This window comes from Ixodes scapularis, unplaced genomic scaffold (assembly GCF_016920785.2).
Source record: "Ixodes scapularis isolate PalLabHiFi unplaced genomic scaffold, ASM1692078v2 PGA_scaffold1__304_contigs__length_218370807, whole genome shotgun sequence".
Taxonomy (NCBI): domain Eukaryota; kingdom Metazoa; phylum Arthropoda; class Arachnida; order Ixodida; family Ixodidae; genus Ixodes; species Ixodes scapularis.
The window spans coordinates 33,966,909-33,984,618 of NW_024609846.1; the positions used below are offsets into that span (position 1 = coordinate 33,966,909).

The following is a 17,710-nucleotide window of genomic DNA, read 5'->3' on the forward strand; positions in this document are numbered from 1 at the left end:
TGATGAAGCAAAACACTTCCTGTGTGCCTCTGAAGAATATAATAAAACGCTTGAGTCATTGACTTCTATGGCGCTTCTCCAATAAAACACAGTTAAAGTCTCGCTTCCTTTTTTGTTGTGCGTAAGAAGCGATGGCACCTTTCTCCGTGACAAATCGTGCGATATCAGTTTAGAGGAGGTTGAAAGTGATCCTGGATGTAACGCGCCTCTTGAGAAAAGTCGAAAAATGAAAGTCGGCAAATGGATTGTCAATATTATTTTCTTGCAATGCTTCTCGGCATCTCCGCAGGACTTGTTTACGGGTATGTATAATACATGCGGATATGACGCGTTCTTTCCAAGGCAGCACATAAACGTGAAGGAAACGTCGAAAGAACGTCGAAGACGTCTGTAACGTGACGTCGTACAACGTCGAAGGTCCGGACGTTACCTTCCTTCGACGTCAATGAAACCTTTAAATGTCCGCGAGAAAAGGTGCACAGGAGGTTGAGAAAACGTTCCCAATGACGTTTGTCACACGTCACATGCACGTCTCAGTGGGCCGTTGCGTCCTCCTTCGACGTTTATGATACGTGTGTTTACGACATTCGGATTACCAGCGACGTTTATAGAATGTCGAGAAACCATTCCAAATTACGTTCCCTAGGCGTCATGGGGAAGACGTTGAGTCCACCCCCCCGCCTCCCCCTCAAAAAAAAAAAATGCTTTTTGAGTATTATTGCGGAGGCAAGTGGCCCTCATGCAAGTACGAAGAAAGCTACGAAAACACAGGTTTTGTACGAACTGTTTATTTTAGCATTTTCAGACACGAGATGCACAACAGAGCGCCGCCAAAAGACGTCCCTGGATGTGGCAGCCAGAAGTATATAAAACAAACAAATTCACCCCAAAGAAATGAACAAGGCACGATGTCGCGCTGCGCGGAATGTTCCACCGCTTACCTTGTTCTGCTTTGATTAATCCGCTGGCGCGCGTGCTTTACGCACCCCCTTGCACGTAGCTGGTACTCTCGCTGCGTGCACGGGAATGGTTTCAGAAGTGGGATCCCGTGCTCTGGGCGTTCTTGACTGGGATCGTCGGAGGCGTCTGAAGGGCCTTGATCCGAGACTGGACTTGACGCATCATTATCTGCACTGCCCCTTCTTGTCAGGGGGCGTCATTCATATCCTCACAGGCACCTTGATCCGAGCAGTAATACGATTCAACGTGTGAAGCGTCATAGCCTTGAAAAAGGTCCGCGAGTCGTGACTGAACACGACGGCGTTTTTGGCGATCACCAATTTCTTCATAAGGGCGACTTGAGCGACTCAGTATCGCAGCACTTGCAGTGTATGTAGACTGGAAGAAATCACGGCGACAAGCAGAATGCCTCGTAGACTCGGTAGACGTGACGGCCGGTCCTAGTGACTGACTTTCAGAAAAAGCTGGACCGGGTTATACCCAGAGCTGTTTTCTCCCGGGCCCCCGGCCAACGTAGAATTCAATGAAATATTTTGGGAGCGACTCAGAGAATACGTGCACCCGGAACTAAAGCTTGTCGATTGTTCGTCGCCCTCGCCAATATCTTCACCACCTTTCTCTCTCGCCCTCTTCTTGCCGATTTTCCCGACGCATCGCATGGGGCTCTATGGAGAGGCTTGGGGCCAGCACATCCATCGTGCCATTACATCCATCGAGCAAATCCGTCCAATCTCGTGCCATTACATCCATCGTGCCAGTACATCCATAGTGCCAGTGCATCCATAGTGCCAGTAGATCCATTTCGGGCCAGTTCATCCAGCGTGTAACCAAATCCAACGTGCCATTGGATCCATCGTGCCATTACATCCACTGCGCCATCACATCCATCGAGCAACTTCATCCAAGCGTGTCATTACATCCATCGTGTTATCATATCCATCAAGCAGCTTCATCCAAAAACGTGCCATTGCAAGCATCAATTACGCAAATTTTCTCCGCTGCACATTTCGTTTCTTTCTTTCTTGAAAGCTACTTCAGACATTTGCGTTTGCTTATGAACGACTCTTTGCGACCGCTTGTGCCGGTGCGAGCAGCAATTGCGAAAGGGTTAGTGTAATTCTCTTAAGGATGGTTGAGACATTTGCTTTGACTGCGTTGACTCCCCATTGGCTCGTCGTGGGGGACGCCATTGGTTGAAACCAGTCGTAACGCAGTCAAACGCAAATGTCTGAATCGACTCTTTTAAGCGCTGTTCAGACACTTGCAACCGAGTACGACCGAGAGAGAAAAGACGGCGTAAGACCTGCTCCGCGGCAGCGCATCCGGTCCTCCGCCGTCGCAGGAGGCTTAAAAATCGGTCTTGTCTCACGGTAGTACCTGGTTGCAAGTAGTCGCATCGTCACGAGAGGTGGCAAAACGCATCATCATAATAACGGGCCAACACGAGATATACTGATGTAGGGAGCGGTGTAGCCTTAGCCCAGGCGAATTTGGCAATCCTGAATATGTTCGGAGTTTTCCGTACTCAAGCCTAGAAGGTTTTTCTGCTATCTGTACATTTGTAAACATGGTTCGCGTGACGCAATTTCACCATAAAGTGCCTGCAAGGCAAAAGATCAAAGAGCGAATCCGCTTAGCATGCCTATCATCTTGCCCTGAGCCCGACCTCAGTGAACGCAGCAGCAAACGAGCCATATATTTTTCTATAGTTCACATTATTTCAGGAGTTATACGCCAAAAAAAAAAAATGAATAACGCACAAAAGCAAGTAAAATTACCCATTGTGCGTCATGCATGCACCTTGTGCGGCCCTCGGCCTCACCGAAGCCGCACGAGCCTCCCCTGATGAATTTACCGGATTTAACGGAGCGCGAACTTCAAATTATCGAGAGGGAGTATGGGTGTCATGCCATATGAAGACACTCCGCGAACCCGTCTCGAAAGTGTTTGGCTCCGACGTGGCCGTTGTATGCCCTCTTTGCGCATGCGCCACCACTTCCGCCGTTGGGAGCCGATCCTAATGACAAGGCGTTATTTTCCTTGTTTGTTGTTTCCACATGTATGAAACATTAGTTACTGCTCTTTAACTCTCATAATTAACTCAATAGAAACGAGTTTAATTTCGCGGGCTCGATATTTCGCGAAGTGCCGGTTTCGGAAATTTCGCGGGCAGAACATTTCGTGAAAGGGAGATATACGCAATGTATTCGTATTCATGGGGTGACTTATTCGCGTGACCAATTTTCTGCGAATTTGATCAAATCGTGAAATTCGGGTCCTCGCGAATATTATAGGTCATCGCGAAAATTAAATCTTTTACAGTAAACTACTTTAATAGGGGATTAGGACGGTACACATAATCTTACTTTTTATTTCTCTTTTCGACAAGAAAAAAAAGAAGTTTGAATGCCCCGTTGAGTTCAGTTGTGATTCACTAATGTTCTGTGGCTTACCCCTTGTTTTCTGAGGCTCCGAACCAATGAGAATATGAATAACGCAAACAAAGTAATCAGCTTAAATATAATTGCGGCCCCACGGCGGCCATCTTGGCTTCTATGGATGTACTAGCACGATGGATGTAATGGCACGCTAGGCATGATAACAGGAACGGCGAGCAATTACATCCACCGAGCCACTACATCCAGCGAGCAACTACATCCAACGAGCAACTACATCCATCGAGCAACTACATCCATACGCATGTCAATACATCCATCGAGCCCGTACATCCACCGAGCCATTACATCCATTGATGGATGTAATGGCTCGATGGATGTACTGGCTCGATGGATGTGCTGACACGTAATCCTATGGAGATACCGCTTATGGCCAGAACATCCATTGGGTCAGAACATCCATCGAGTCAAAACATCCAAGAGGTCACGTGACACCAGAGTCAGAACATCCAACGAGTCAAAACATCCATCCGAGTCGAAACATCCATCAAGTCAAAACATCCATCGAGTCAGAACATCCATCCGTGTTTAAACATCCATCGAGTCTAGACATCCATCGAGTCAGAACATCCATCAGAGTCTAACATCTATCTGAGTCAAAACATCCATGGAGTCAGAACATCCATTAGAGTCAAAACTTCCATCTGATTCAAAGCATTATTATTTAAATTACAAAAAAAAAGAAAAAAAATATATATATATATATATATATATATATATATATATATATATATATATATATATATATATAACTTTTTGCCGGCTCGAGGCTGCGAATTTTGCCAAGTGTCAGTTTCGGCGACACACTTGATCAACCAATTTGGTCAATGACCTGGATGCAGGGTCCCTCATTTTCGTGTTTAGTTTTGTTACTGAGTATATTTTGACGTTCGTGGTCAAAATTAGCATTGTAAAGTGGTTGCAAGAGGAAACGGCCCTGTTTTCAGGCTACTTGTCATCTGCACTTCCGACATTTCAGGATATCCTTAACGATCTGGACAAAATAACAATCCTTGGAGTTCTTCCGTAGAATGAACTGAACAGCACGCATGGGCCAGTTTCCTTGAAAAAAACTGTTTGGCTGTTTCACGATGTATCGGTGTCTTATTCAACCATATGACTTTATGTGAGCAATATGCACTACGTTGCGTCTGGTAGTAGTAATCAGTGCAAAAATGAGTGTATAGACACTAAGACAGGGTACGAATACCTAAAAAGTTCGAATACATTAAAAACAAAACTGCAACATTTGTTCCAATAGTGCTGTCGTAATTTAAAAAAAACTAATTTTATAAACAATCGAGCAAATCCATGTAGAGCGTTTTGTCCGAGAGGAAAACTAAGTAAAAAAAAAAAAAACACAGGAAATAAAGCTACGATTTCCTCGGAATAACGTTACTGATCACGCCAAACGTGTGGCACAAGAGTGTCTTGAAACAATTCAGAGGCTCAACACAAAAATAAAAGCAATTGACTGGCGAGGTGAAATTAATTTCTCTGAAGGGCTTATGTTGCATAATTCACTGACAACGGTGTTTTGGTCCCTCGAGCAATCGCGCAGACTCGGAGCCAGCCCATCGCGCGCTCTGCTGCTCCCACCACGATGTAAAAAAAAAAAAAAAAACTTTTCTGCTTCGTATTAATGCGGCGAAGCAAAATACTTTTTAAACAGAGCCATTCTGTCTTGAAAAATGTTTCACCATAACATTTACCATATCGTCAAAAGCCTTTTATACACAACAGCTCTTTCCTTTCAGGCAAGAAACGATAGAACATTCAACTCGTCAAAATATTCATGACAGCCATCCGAGTCAAAACATCCATTGATTCAAAACATCCATCGAGTCAGAACATCCATCCGAGTCTAAACATCCATGGATGTGAAACATCCATCGAGTCAGAACATCCATCCGAGTCAAAATATCCATCGAGTCAGAACATTCATCGAGACAAAACATCCACCAATGGATGTTTTGACTCGATGGATGTTTTGACGCGTTGGATGTTCTGACTCGGAATCTGGAGATACCACTGGCATGTCCTCTGCTTGCCTTTCCCCCTCTTTCTCGCGCCGGATTAACGCCCGCTTTTTTTTTTCTTTTTTTTTTTTTTTCCGACACGTAGGTGCGGGCTGGACTTGAAACGCTTTTTGGACCGTCATGTATGCCATTCAACGGTTGGCATCATGAGTGCAATCTACACAAACTGTTGACAGTATCTACCGGATTTCGTCATTGACGGGCATTTTATTTTTTGGAGTAGTGTTCAAAAATGCGCAAGTGTGCAGTGAAATTGTGCTCCGATATAGTGTGTGCCGGCGTGCGATTTCGGTTGGGGTACGTTATCAGTGCCAAAGAAAGCAAGATCTGTTTTGACAGTCACGTAACAAGACTGCGCACCGATCTACCGAAAGCGCTAATGTGCTGATGTGCCGAAAGTTGGTGTTGTGGACGAACTGTGATGTTGATGCGAATTTTGTGGTTGTGCGCAAGTGAGCATGGGTAACAAAACACGAAGAAAAATTGCCGAACCTTAAAACAATGCCAGGTGGTCGCGGAGCAGTATGGATGCTCCTAGGAAATGATACATGCCTGAAATCACCTGGAGAGAGGATAGTGTGGCGACGTGCCTGCGGCGCGTCCCAGGACCCACGCAAGACGACAACGCGCGTGCGAAAAACAAGAATGGCACAATTCGATTCGTTCTAGACGCCATGGGCTTCACTTCCATTGGCTTGACTTCGAAAATTAAAACCATAACAATATTTTAAACAAACCAAAAGTATAACAAGCAGATGTAAAAGGAATGATATTCCCGACATGCCTTCATGTTATTTATTTTCGTCCAGTGCACAGTGAGTTTTGTATATGCCCTCCCTACCGTAATCCCATGTGCAATTAATAGTATCTCGAAATAAATAAATTAATGTATAAATAAATAAATTTCTCGAGCTCTCAAAAATTAAGTTTTGTTTGCGGCTCTTGAGCAGTGTCACCTTGACCACAGCTGTAATTAAGCTTTTAACGCCGAACGCGTATTGTACGTGATTCCGCGGCTGTGGATGGAGTTGGAAAAGCTAAAAGAAAACACAAATCAAAGGTTGTGGCGCAAGGGCGTCAATGACAGGACAAAAATGGAACGTAATTTAAATGTCCTCAACGTTGAACAAAACGTGAGTGGTCGACGTTGCCAGTACGTCTTGTACGTCGTTTACGACAGTTAGGTGTGAATGCGACGTTGCTGAAACGTCACTGACGGGGCAATAATGTAACGTCACTATATGGACTTTATTTTAATGTCGAAGAAACGTGAGTGTTCGACGCTGCCAAAACATCTTGTCTCGACGTCGTGGTGACAATAACGACGTAGAAGTTGAAACATGTCGTCGCCAGCACGTCACGGACAGGACGATAATGGAACGTCATTTATGAACTTCACTTCAACGTCAAAGAAACGTGAGGTTTGGACGTTGCCTGAACGTCGTGCATTTACGTCGTGGGAACGTTGACAACGTTTGAGTTGAAATACAACGTCGTCACAACGTCACTGATTAGACTCTAATGGAACGTTATATAAGGACGTCACCTCAACATCGAAAAAACGTGATCGAAGTCACGCGGGACGTCGCGGACGTCAGGGACCATTTCTCGACGTTTCCACGACGTTTTGTGCTGCCTGGGTTACTTTAACTGTATACTTCGTTTCACTGGAAGTCAGCCATCAGCCGACGCTACAACTCCATGCAGCCAATCAAACAACGTGAAAAGTGCATCGTCACAGCGATCGTCCCCTTTCTGCGTTCAGCGGCTGAGCCGATCCCGCGAACGGGAGAGCGCGTGGCTTTAGCTACGAGCTGGGCTACTCAGAGGCTCGTAGGAACTGATAGAACTGCGCGCTGGAGAAGGGCGCTACGAGACTGCATTCTAAGGCAGGCCGTAGGAGTAAACAAAACTCGAACTGCTTTTAATCGCCGAATGCTCGTTTGTTGGCGCGGTTGGCGTCGTGACCGCTTGCGCCGCGCCTTTTCTCCCGTGCGAAAACGGCACCGCATTGGTTGAAGACCTTTGGCTTCGCCGCATTTCCATAGGAGCTAAGCCTTTTTCTTTCTTTACTCTTTCCTCCGGTAACTTCGCTCTTTGCAAATTTTACAAAAAAAAAAAAAAGCACCATCTGTGGGCAACGCTGCACAAAATCGTAGCGCGATAGGCTAAAAACCGAATTTTGAAGGGGATTTAGAAAGCCTGGCCACTCCTTCATACACCCAGTAGAACGCCGTGTCGACAATACAGCAAAAGCTGGAAAAAAATAGCATTACAGCTACCTAGTTGGCGGCGTGCAAAGTTTCGCTCGTTCAAGTGAGCGGTGGGCGAAACCCTTTCATGCATATAGTGCTTGTTCGCACATGTTTGGAACGAAGTAGGATTACCCCGAAAGATGCATCGCGGGGACAGCCAGACGGTTTCAGATTATTATCCTGTATAGCAATTGAGGTGGTTAGTTGCCGAGACTGCGAAACTCGGTCTTAAATACACAAACTTCCTTGTTTCTTGAAGTGATTTTCGATATTATCAAGCCATTGAATAAATGAATTAGCTTTCAGTTATGATCCTGTCCATAAATGTCCATGTGCATAAGAGCGCACCACGTACATATATATATATATGAGCGATGTCGTCGCACAATACGATACGCCCGTAGGGTAAGGGGGAGGGGTAAAAACCTACCGTATTTCATATCGTCATTTAATCGAGGTAACCTCATATTCTGTTGGGACGCTCTGTTCGAAAAAAAGACTGGATAGTAACAATATCTACAATCCTGGAATGCGCAGGTGTCGACAAGGACACAAAGTTGGAATGCGGGCAGTGTCCAACAGTGAAGAGCATTTCCGAAAGGATCATCAACGGCACTAAGGCTTCTCTCAAACAATGGTCATGGGTGGTGGGAATTTACAATTCCAGCAAGATGATGGTATGCGGTGGGACATTAATTAACCATCAATATGTCTTAACTGCGGCACATTGTTTTGGGTAGGTATTTAAGTCATTTAATTTTAATAAAATTATCTAAGTAGTTTGATTACATACGTTCCGTAAGTTTATGTAGGTTGGCAAATCTCACCTATCGTTCCTTCTTTTTCTTTTACACGGGGTTTTAGTATTTTCACATGTGTTTTGATTGTGAGATGTATGGGAATCGGCTCTGTTTCTGTTCCCGCTATGTTAAACAGATGCAGATCGAACGTCACTATGAGCATCATGAAATAGCCAAATGCGCGACACATCTGACCCCGGAAAGCAATTTTTGTTTCTTTGTTATAAAAAGCCTTCCTCCTTCACTGCAGATTTGCAGTGAAACATGCACCCGAAACCTACACGGAATTAGCACTGTTCGTGTTAAACACCAGTCTGAAATGAGATATTGCTGTAAAGCGTCCTTATTTTATTCGGGCCAAGCGACTATTTTTGCAATATAAAATTTAGATGTACATGTTGACGACGTGTATATCTATTCACAAGTTAACGCTTTAATTTTACAACAATCATTGCTTCCTTTTCGTGCCTAATTTTTCAAGAAACCAAGATTTGAGCGGCTTCTCAGTCCGCCTTGGAACTACCCTCAGAACGAATTCAACTCAATGCTCTAACACTGAACAAGGCTTGGATGAACAAAACAAGAATGCCGAGAAAACAGTATCATCTTCCGAAGAAGAGGAAGGCAAAATCTCGTCCAAGAAAGGTGGAGACACCGAGGTGATCTGCGTTGAAGTTGAAAACGTCTGCACACTTATTCAGGAGAATTGTGAGCTTTTTATGGTACGTGTCAATGAGGGTCATTTATTAAGTGCTGAACTGCTGCAGATTGTGGGTTTCAGTAAATTGTATTGCTTTTACAGAAAGGCATTGCTCTTGTAAAATTAAGGATAGCAGTAAATGTTACGGAAACTATTCGATCAATCTGTCTTACAGAAAACTGCGCTGAAATTCCATCGAATATTCGAACGTATATTGCGGTCTGGAGACGAAAGGAAAGCAAATTTCCCCATTTCAGTTTTGTACTGCTCACTCCATTTACTAAGAAAAACTCAGCTGCTTGCCAATAATGAGTTATACATTGTATGCGGGAGCTGTTAAGATGTTCAATTCAGAAAATTTAAATCTGGACCTTTTATACGTCAATTATAAGTCGTGTAGCCTCATTTAAATATCGAGGTCGGGATCTCACTAAGTAGAAAGGGTTAAAAGCAAACTGTGCTAGCAAAATGTTTAAAACTGAAGGGGTACGGAAACGGAATGATGTGTCCTCGAGCCCTCTACGTCTCGCTTCAAAATCAACCAGCGAGAAGCGCAATGCGTATCGCGCTCGTCACGCCAAGGGCCTCCCTATTGAAAAAGCTAATTTGTATGAGAAAGTTCTGTGTCCAATAAACCCATATAAATCATATAACATATATAAGAACATATATGAACCGTATAAAAAAACCTGTAAGAAGTTTCCTATAAGTTTCTTATATGGCTCTTATATATCTTGTATGATTCATATGTGTTTATTGGACACATGAAATTTCTCATACAAATGTTTCTTTCGCTTGGGCTCATCACGGTCAAGGGTACCGTAGTTGCGAGCATTGCCGCCTAGTGGTGTCATTGCTTGACAATCTTGCCTAGAAGTAGAAATATCCGAAAATCATAATTAAAAAAATCATATATTAAAATAATTATTATATTAAATTAATAATAAAAAACTTATTTCAGTAATCCGAGGATGGACGCGCTATGGCCTATAGGCCAACGCGCTGTTTATAAACAAGCCACCAAGAGGTGTAGGCAAACGATCAGTTCCCACACAAGGGGTGGGCACTGCTCTTGCGCGGGAACTAGATTCGTGTGAAGTGGAGCGTCTGCGTTTGTGGCCTGGCGACAGCTGCGCCACCGCAACAGTGTGATGTCGATGCAGAGTGTTGCTGTACACATAACTTGCCCGTAACGTCGCGGCCATGCCGGTATTTTATGTGCCGCAGTGAGCGTTCGGTTCGCTGTGTAAGTTTCACACCGCAGGAGTAGGAGCTCGAGGGAACCAGAAAGAAGAACTAACCGTCAGTACCGAGCAGTTAGTTACCTTACTCCGCCTAGCACAATAAGGACACGACAAACCAAGGAACACTCTTTGCAATACATATTCGCCAAGACAAAGGCTTTGAAGAAAAGATTTTTCCTTCGTACACTTTCCGTGTGGAATTCACTTCCGGAAGCTATTTTTCAAGTACCTAAGTTTAATCAGGCTATAGAAGATTATTAACTTAATTAACCCAATCTTTCTGCAACGTCGGTCTTTTGTATATTATATACAGGGTGTTTCATTAAAAATGGACAAATACGATATTGCGAAACCTACGCGTCGCAACGAGAAAAGGCTTGTGGCGTTTTGGTCCTGGGCCAGGGGCCCCTTTAGGAAAATTATTAAAGTCCGGGGTAATTAAGCTGTTAATTATTTTTGCGTAATTAAATTTCTTAATGTTGTGTTTAGGGGCATAGTTTCAATTTGAAAATTGCTCAGCATCATTGGAAAACACCAAATCAACAACTTGCAGAAACCATAGGGCACGCGCAGCATTTTACGTCTTTCTGAATAACCGCAAACTTCGACGGGTTTTAAGTTTCGGTTTGCAGTCGGAGCGCTTCTCGGCCCCGACGGCACCGCGTCCCGTGGAGAAATAGTGCAACCAGCCTCTCATGCGTCGCGAGAGGACAGCGCAGCAGAGGTTAGTTGCACTATTTCTGCGGCTCTGACCAGTAGTAAGGCCAGGACCGAAGACGTCACATGTTGCGCGCTTTCGGCACCGCGGGTCGCCCTCGTAGGTGGATGAGGTGCCTGCGTCGTCGGGTAAAAATGACGCACTGATATTTAGTTATTTTTTCCGTGCCCGCTGGCTTTCCCGAACTTCAAGAGATGTGGAAACCGCAAAAAAGGTAGACGCTTATATATGATTGCAGGGCCCCTTTAAAGAACTTACGAGCGCGCGCTCGTGGCTGCACGAAACAGACGAAAGAAGACGTGGTGTCACGTGACGCCATGAAGTGACGTTGGGGCGTTCCAGTGTCATGTGATGACAGGTAAAGTGGCGTCACTCAATATCATTACGTCACGTGCCCACGCCTCGTGACGTACCGGTGACACGGGGAGGGACTTCACGTGCCACATTGAATTCACACCATAGTGTCAAGTCATATGAGATCACATGAAGTCATGGCTTTACGTGACAGCAAACCTTGACCCCGCGAAGTCACGTCATGTGACATGTCATGTCATGTCATGGTGAGACGTCGGTCCACGAGTTAATACGAGAACATTACGTGACGTTGAACGTCCTCCAAAGAATGATGGCTCTCTAAATACTCCATTCCATGCACGACCTCACGGCGGGGTAAATCCTGGGTGTGACATCAAGCATAGAAACCTTAAAAATGCGCCTCAGAAACATCTGGGCTCTAAAAGGCCTTTAGAGTTGAAGGTCTCTTCCAATATTTTGTACTTGAAATAGAATGTACAATGACCGCGGTACCAGCAGATAAACTCCTATATATAATATGATATAAAAACAAAACATGACATCACCAATAACTCTAGCAGCTATCGACTGTAATGTTAGACGTTCGCCTCCAAAAATTTAAGCTTCAGACCTTAGCACTTTATAATGTATTTAAAACTTGAAATAATTTTCCGGAAATTTTATGGAGTAACAGATGTGCGTTTTCGGCAGCAGTAATTGTTTCTTCATAAAATCGCTACGGCGATGGCAATATTTGTCTAAAAATATATTAAAATCATTTCAATCGCCTGGTGGTAAATTGTTACAAATCTCTGACGCCATTTCCAAACCGCTCGTGCTAAATTCGAGCAGAGATTGTTTTTGCTTGACATGCATGTTTAATTAATTCAGTATGGTATATACGTGTCACCTTTGTAGCTGGACGTTCTGCATAAGTGTAATGTAAAGAGAAGTAAAAAAAAAAACACTGAATGAACACGTCTTAAAATCTTACGTAACATGACCTAGAACCCTTTGTCTTCTAGTATTCTCTACCTTGCCAGATGATTATTATTATAATGAAGTTGATTATGAAGATAAATCCGAAGAGGATATGACGGAAAGCGGTCTCCTACCAGCAAAGGATTACTTGTCGGATTATGAACAAACAAACATGGCTTCACCAAGATCGCTGGGATGACCCGTTCGTTTGTTACCATCTCAAGAATTATAGTTGAGAGACATTTCTTGTATGGACAACAGTCAATGCTCAGTTGAGCTTAATAAGACCTAAGTGCCTGACTACGTGCTCTGCTCACCCGGCGGTGCATGCTTTGTGAGTAAAACTAACCCGCGAATCGCTACACAACTGTTACACAGAAGGCTGTATTATACAACTTATTTATTTTCATTTTTTTGAACCGCACGATTGTTTTTATCTTGAAAATTTCATGGCACGATTGCGACATCTTATCTATACACCCGGTTGACAGAAAATTTCTTAGGTCATAGACATATCTTCATCTGAGATGTTTAAGATATTGGCCCACGATAGTATAATCGACTGTTTCCAATTAGAGGTTTATAAATTACACCTGTCATAATTAAATTGTGAATGCCCCGGAACGGTTTTTTGAGCAATGCTCTAGGTCTTAATTAGTTCTAAAGATGATTTTTGTTTTTAAATGATTGCTAATCTCTATAGATTGGACGGGCACGTGACCTTCGGGTCAATCACGAGAAATCTGTTGCCCTTGATGACGAGTTCCTTGGCGGCAACCAGCTTCTCCTTACTCTCTCCCGAGTCCATCGTGCAGACCAACACGTGGTTGTACTGGAAGGCGCCCAGTCAATCCAGATGCGCCAGGCCGACGGCTTCCTCCAACGCTTCAGCAAAATCATAGGTATTGTACGGCCTTCCTCTCATGTATCCGTGGAGGAAGACCGTCGTGGACAACTTTGGTTCGCTTGGCAGCGCAGGCATGATGGTCCGGTATTCAGCACTCTCGGAAGCCTGTCCTGCGGCCGTAGCGATGGTAGCCCCTCCGTACGGCATCGCGTCGGAGGAGACGGGAACAATGAAGCGCGCTACACATTCAGCTGTACGGTTTACGCGAGCCACAAAACAGAGGAGGAGCATGGGCGGAGCCTCATGTCAAGAATACAAGAATACGCTACAATTAAGGACAGGAGAAAACTACAAATATACTCTCTGTCTTGACAGCGAGCGCCAACCAGGGCAAACTAACTGAACTAAAGTATCTGCGTGACAGTTTCGTGAAGAAACCCTCTGAAATTAAATTTTTGGAAAATATGATTTCACGTCAGTGATCTAGAATAACACTGCACAATTTGGATTTGTTTGCAATTGATTATAGCGCCGCATTTATAAAAAAAAATATTTTTAGATTTTTAATGCATTTCTACGAGGGAAAACGGTTATACAGTTTATTTTTATTTCAATACATAATTCATGTATTTAAAAACTAAGAAATCTATGCCGTTAAGAACACTTACATTACTCTGCAAAACGATTGTTGCTCCTCTGTAATAACCTTTAAGACCGCTAGTCATGAAATAGTAAGTCCCATAAAAATCTGATCTGGTGAGTCCCCTTTAAGAGCTCGCCCAAACTAAACCGCTCCCCACGCTTGAACGGCTTGGGAACCAGCGTAGTTGTAGATATTTAGCTCTCATGCTCCACTCTTAAAGGGACACTGACAGGGTATTTATGCTCGCCGTGGTTTTTAGTTGTACGTGTCATATGAGAGCCCAACTACCCTGAACAGAATTTGCGGCTCGAAATTCAGTTTCTTTCCGCCCGAAAACCGCCAATCGAGAACTGGCCGGTTTGAGTCGCGCTCACTCTCTTTTCCATGGTCACGGGGCCGTTTTTTTTTCAGCTTTCGACGCGACCATCAAATTTAATCAAAGCCGTGGGTCATTGAAGGCGCACAGCCAATATTAAAATAGAGAAAAAATATAAAACCCATCTTTTGTGGCTTCCAAAAAGCTGCAAATACGTTGATTGAAAAAAAAAAAGGTAGCACATACAACCGGAAGCATTCTGTGCGTTCACTGCATAATTCTCAACATGGCGTCGTTTCGCGTATCGTGGGACTAGCGCACGGATCAGTGGACTAGCGACTAGCGGATGGCAGCGGACTACGGGCGTTGGACCTTTACTGCAGAACTGTCGTTCATGGTACCAGCGAATTCTGTCTTTCTTCGAAAGAGAAATTTTGAACCGATCAAAAGAAGTGATATTCCTCCCGTACGACACGCCCGACCAGCAAGCCGATTGCACGAAGACGTCGCCGAGCCGTCGTCCCTTCTCGTGGCTGAAGACATCGCTCGCTCAAACGTCAAGCACGAAGTGCGTACTTCGAGTTGAATACGAACGCGTACGGTTTCTTTACGAGGTGCGAATGTGGCATATGCCATATGCGTGGTGCTGCCCGATTTCAAGCCGGGAGTGCATGAATTGAAGGAAAATCAGCAGCAAACTTCCGACATACAGTCTACCCGCCGCATTACTACGCATGATTGAGTTCCTCCAGTGGCTCAGTGGAAAGACATCCGCTTCACACGCAGAGGGCATGGTACTGGTGTGGGTGTACTATTTTTTTTTTTTTGGTCAAGCATTCTGCGATCTTTACATTTTTTTTTTTTACAATTATCACTGAAAAAAACAATTGTTGTGGACGATACGTCGCTGAACTAAATGGTATGAGATTCCATTTTTGACACCTGCGAACTCAATGTAGTCACTTTCCACAAAATGCAAGGAATATGAACTGGCTAGCGTCCGCTTTTCGAGCTTCGCGTAACTGTTCTACAGGAATTGCAGCCAGCCATTGATCCCGACCCGTTGATCTTTCGGAAACTTGTGCACTCTGCCGCACAATGCCACTTGCAGATGCAGCACATGTGAGGCAACTCTTCACGCAACATCCTGGGGGGATTCTTTTCGGAGCCGATCACGCGAATTCACCACGGGCACTCACTACTAATTGCCAACACTTAAATGTACAAATCAAATCATCTTGAAGTACAGAGCAGCGAGAGGAACAATCACAACTGCAAGGGAATCGCACGGCGAACGAAAGCATTTCGTCTGCTACATGCAAAGAGAGAAAAAAAAAAAAAAAAAAAAAAACCGCACGGTCGGGTGCAGTCACGTGACTTCCGCCACTTAGTTTAGCCTCTCCTCTTCTCCGTGCGGTGCGAAAGTTTCGGTTTCGAGCATTTGCGTTTTTTTGGCTTTATTAAAAAAATACGTAACTCTGTAGCAAAATATTAATTGGGTAGCATTCGGACAACCATAATAAATCGCCTGACGAAAAAGGAAAAAAAAAAAAAATCGGGGGTGTCAGTGTCCCTTTAAAGGCGAATCTTAAGCGTCCTCCTGTACTGAGCTTTGTCAAAATTGTTTAATGTGAAACTTGCAAAATCACTATACAATATGGTTGGATTGGAAGTGATCTCACGGCCTTTTTGTTTTTTTTCAGATTTAAAGTCTGAACATGCAGGTTTTCGATATTTTGTTAGTTTGCTTGTGTAAAAAGCACAGAGTCACTTCAAAAGTAGGACCTATAGTGTTAAGTGTGACATTAAAATAAGTACAGGTTAAAAGGTATATTTAACGCTTTTGAGTTTCATTTCAATTCCTTATTGAAAAAAAAGAAAGAAAAATTCAACAAATTCAAAGTTTATAATTCGTGATTTTTTCCTTTCTCAGGGAGACAGCGGAGGACCGTTAATGTACGAAGATGAGGGCCTGTGGTATCTTGCTGGTGTGGTTTCTGACGGGCCGGATACCTGCCTTGATCCAGAAAGACCTCTGCAATTCATCAAGGTCTCGCACTTTCTCGAAGCGTTTATTTATCCTGCCATAAAACCTAAAAACGAGAACGACAAGAAAACAATTTGCGCCTCAGAAGATGCTTGAAAACAATGTGTAACAAAATTCTACGCGTTCTCCAACGGGACTCTGAAACAAAAAACAAAACAAAAAAAGTTTGAATAAATAATTCTCGATGTGATAAAGTGGTCAAAAGTTATACGTCATTGTATTAAATATTAATTGCTTAAACTGGTAGTCTTCTTTTGCCTCTTGCTTTTATGTGCGAATCGTTTTTCCCGAAAGCCTGATTCCTCCTTCTACGCGTGTGCTATAAAATTAAGCGAGTTCATTTCGCTTTTCTTCTTTTAGTCGACAAACCGTCCCTTTGCGGTTTAGGCCTTCTCAGAGCTTACGCCTCTTGGTGGTGTTTTGTAACGCCAAACCGCTGGTAACCTCATGCCTTGGATGAGGCTTGTATCATCTTCTAAGCATTATACAAATTTAAGTAATCAAACATAACGAAATATGCTTTTTTATTGCGAACTGTCCAAGAAAACTAACCCTAAAAAATAACGAGTGAAACAATGTCTTTTAAAAATGTAAACAATCCAGAAATTTTATCCGTGCGTCCTGTAGCTTTCTCTGTGAAGGAGCGTTTTGATGAGGGAGTGGCAAACGCTATGCTGAGGTCTTATCTAGGCTCCCACGTAAATAGGTTCAACATTATTGCACATACATAGGGAGAAGAACGAGATTTGAGCACACAACGTCTCTTAATCCCGTACTCCTTGACAACCGCCCAGCGGTAAAAGTGTTTTTCTTAAACTGTCCGAGGTCACCTTTATTTGATAGCTATCACAAATCTTTGCAGTGTGTGCCACTGTGGGTGTATTGCTAGAAGACGTTCCATGTGCTTCAGCGAAGTCAGAAACGTTACGGAGAATTAAGATACCAAAATACATTATTCTGCTCAATGTTGGCTAGTTTTAGCAAATGATATTTTTGCAGAAACATATTTCCGCGTGTGTCGCCCAATCGGAAATATACCCGAATACCACACAGAGGCGTGTGGTTAAAACCCAGCCAGCCTATGTTGTTATCTATCTTTTGCTTCCCTTTTGGAACGTTGCAGTATAATCTTTAAACTTTAAGTGACGGCGCAAGGATTATTTCTTTAAATATATTGTGTAACTACCAATTACAAGTAATTCCCGAGTTTCGTAACCCACAAAACACACATTGGTTATTCTAATTGTGCGATAACAGTCAGAGGAAAAAAATGCTTGCCGAATGATTTACAGAAGAGAAGGGTAGCACTAACGCTGATCCCTTCCCTTTTTTTTGGTTTTCTGTTTTACTTTGTATATTTTTGCTCCCTCTTTGTAACCTCCTTATGGTGTCAGTGTTAGCATTTTCTAA

General features: G+C 43.5%; 1 pseudogene; it reads left to right on the forward strand.

Annotated features, from left to right (window-relative positions):
• Positions 1 to 226: 226 nt before the first annotated feature.
• Positions 227 to 16,492, forward strand: LOC121836041 (annotated as a pseudogene).
• The last annotated feature ends 1,218 nt before the right edge of the window (positions 16,493 to 17,710 follow it).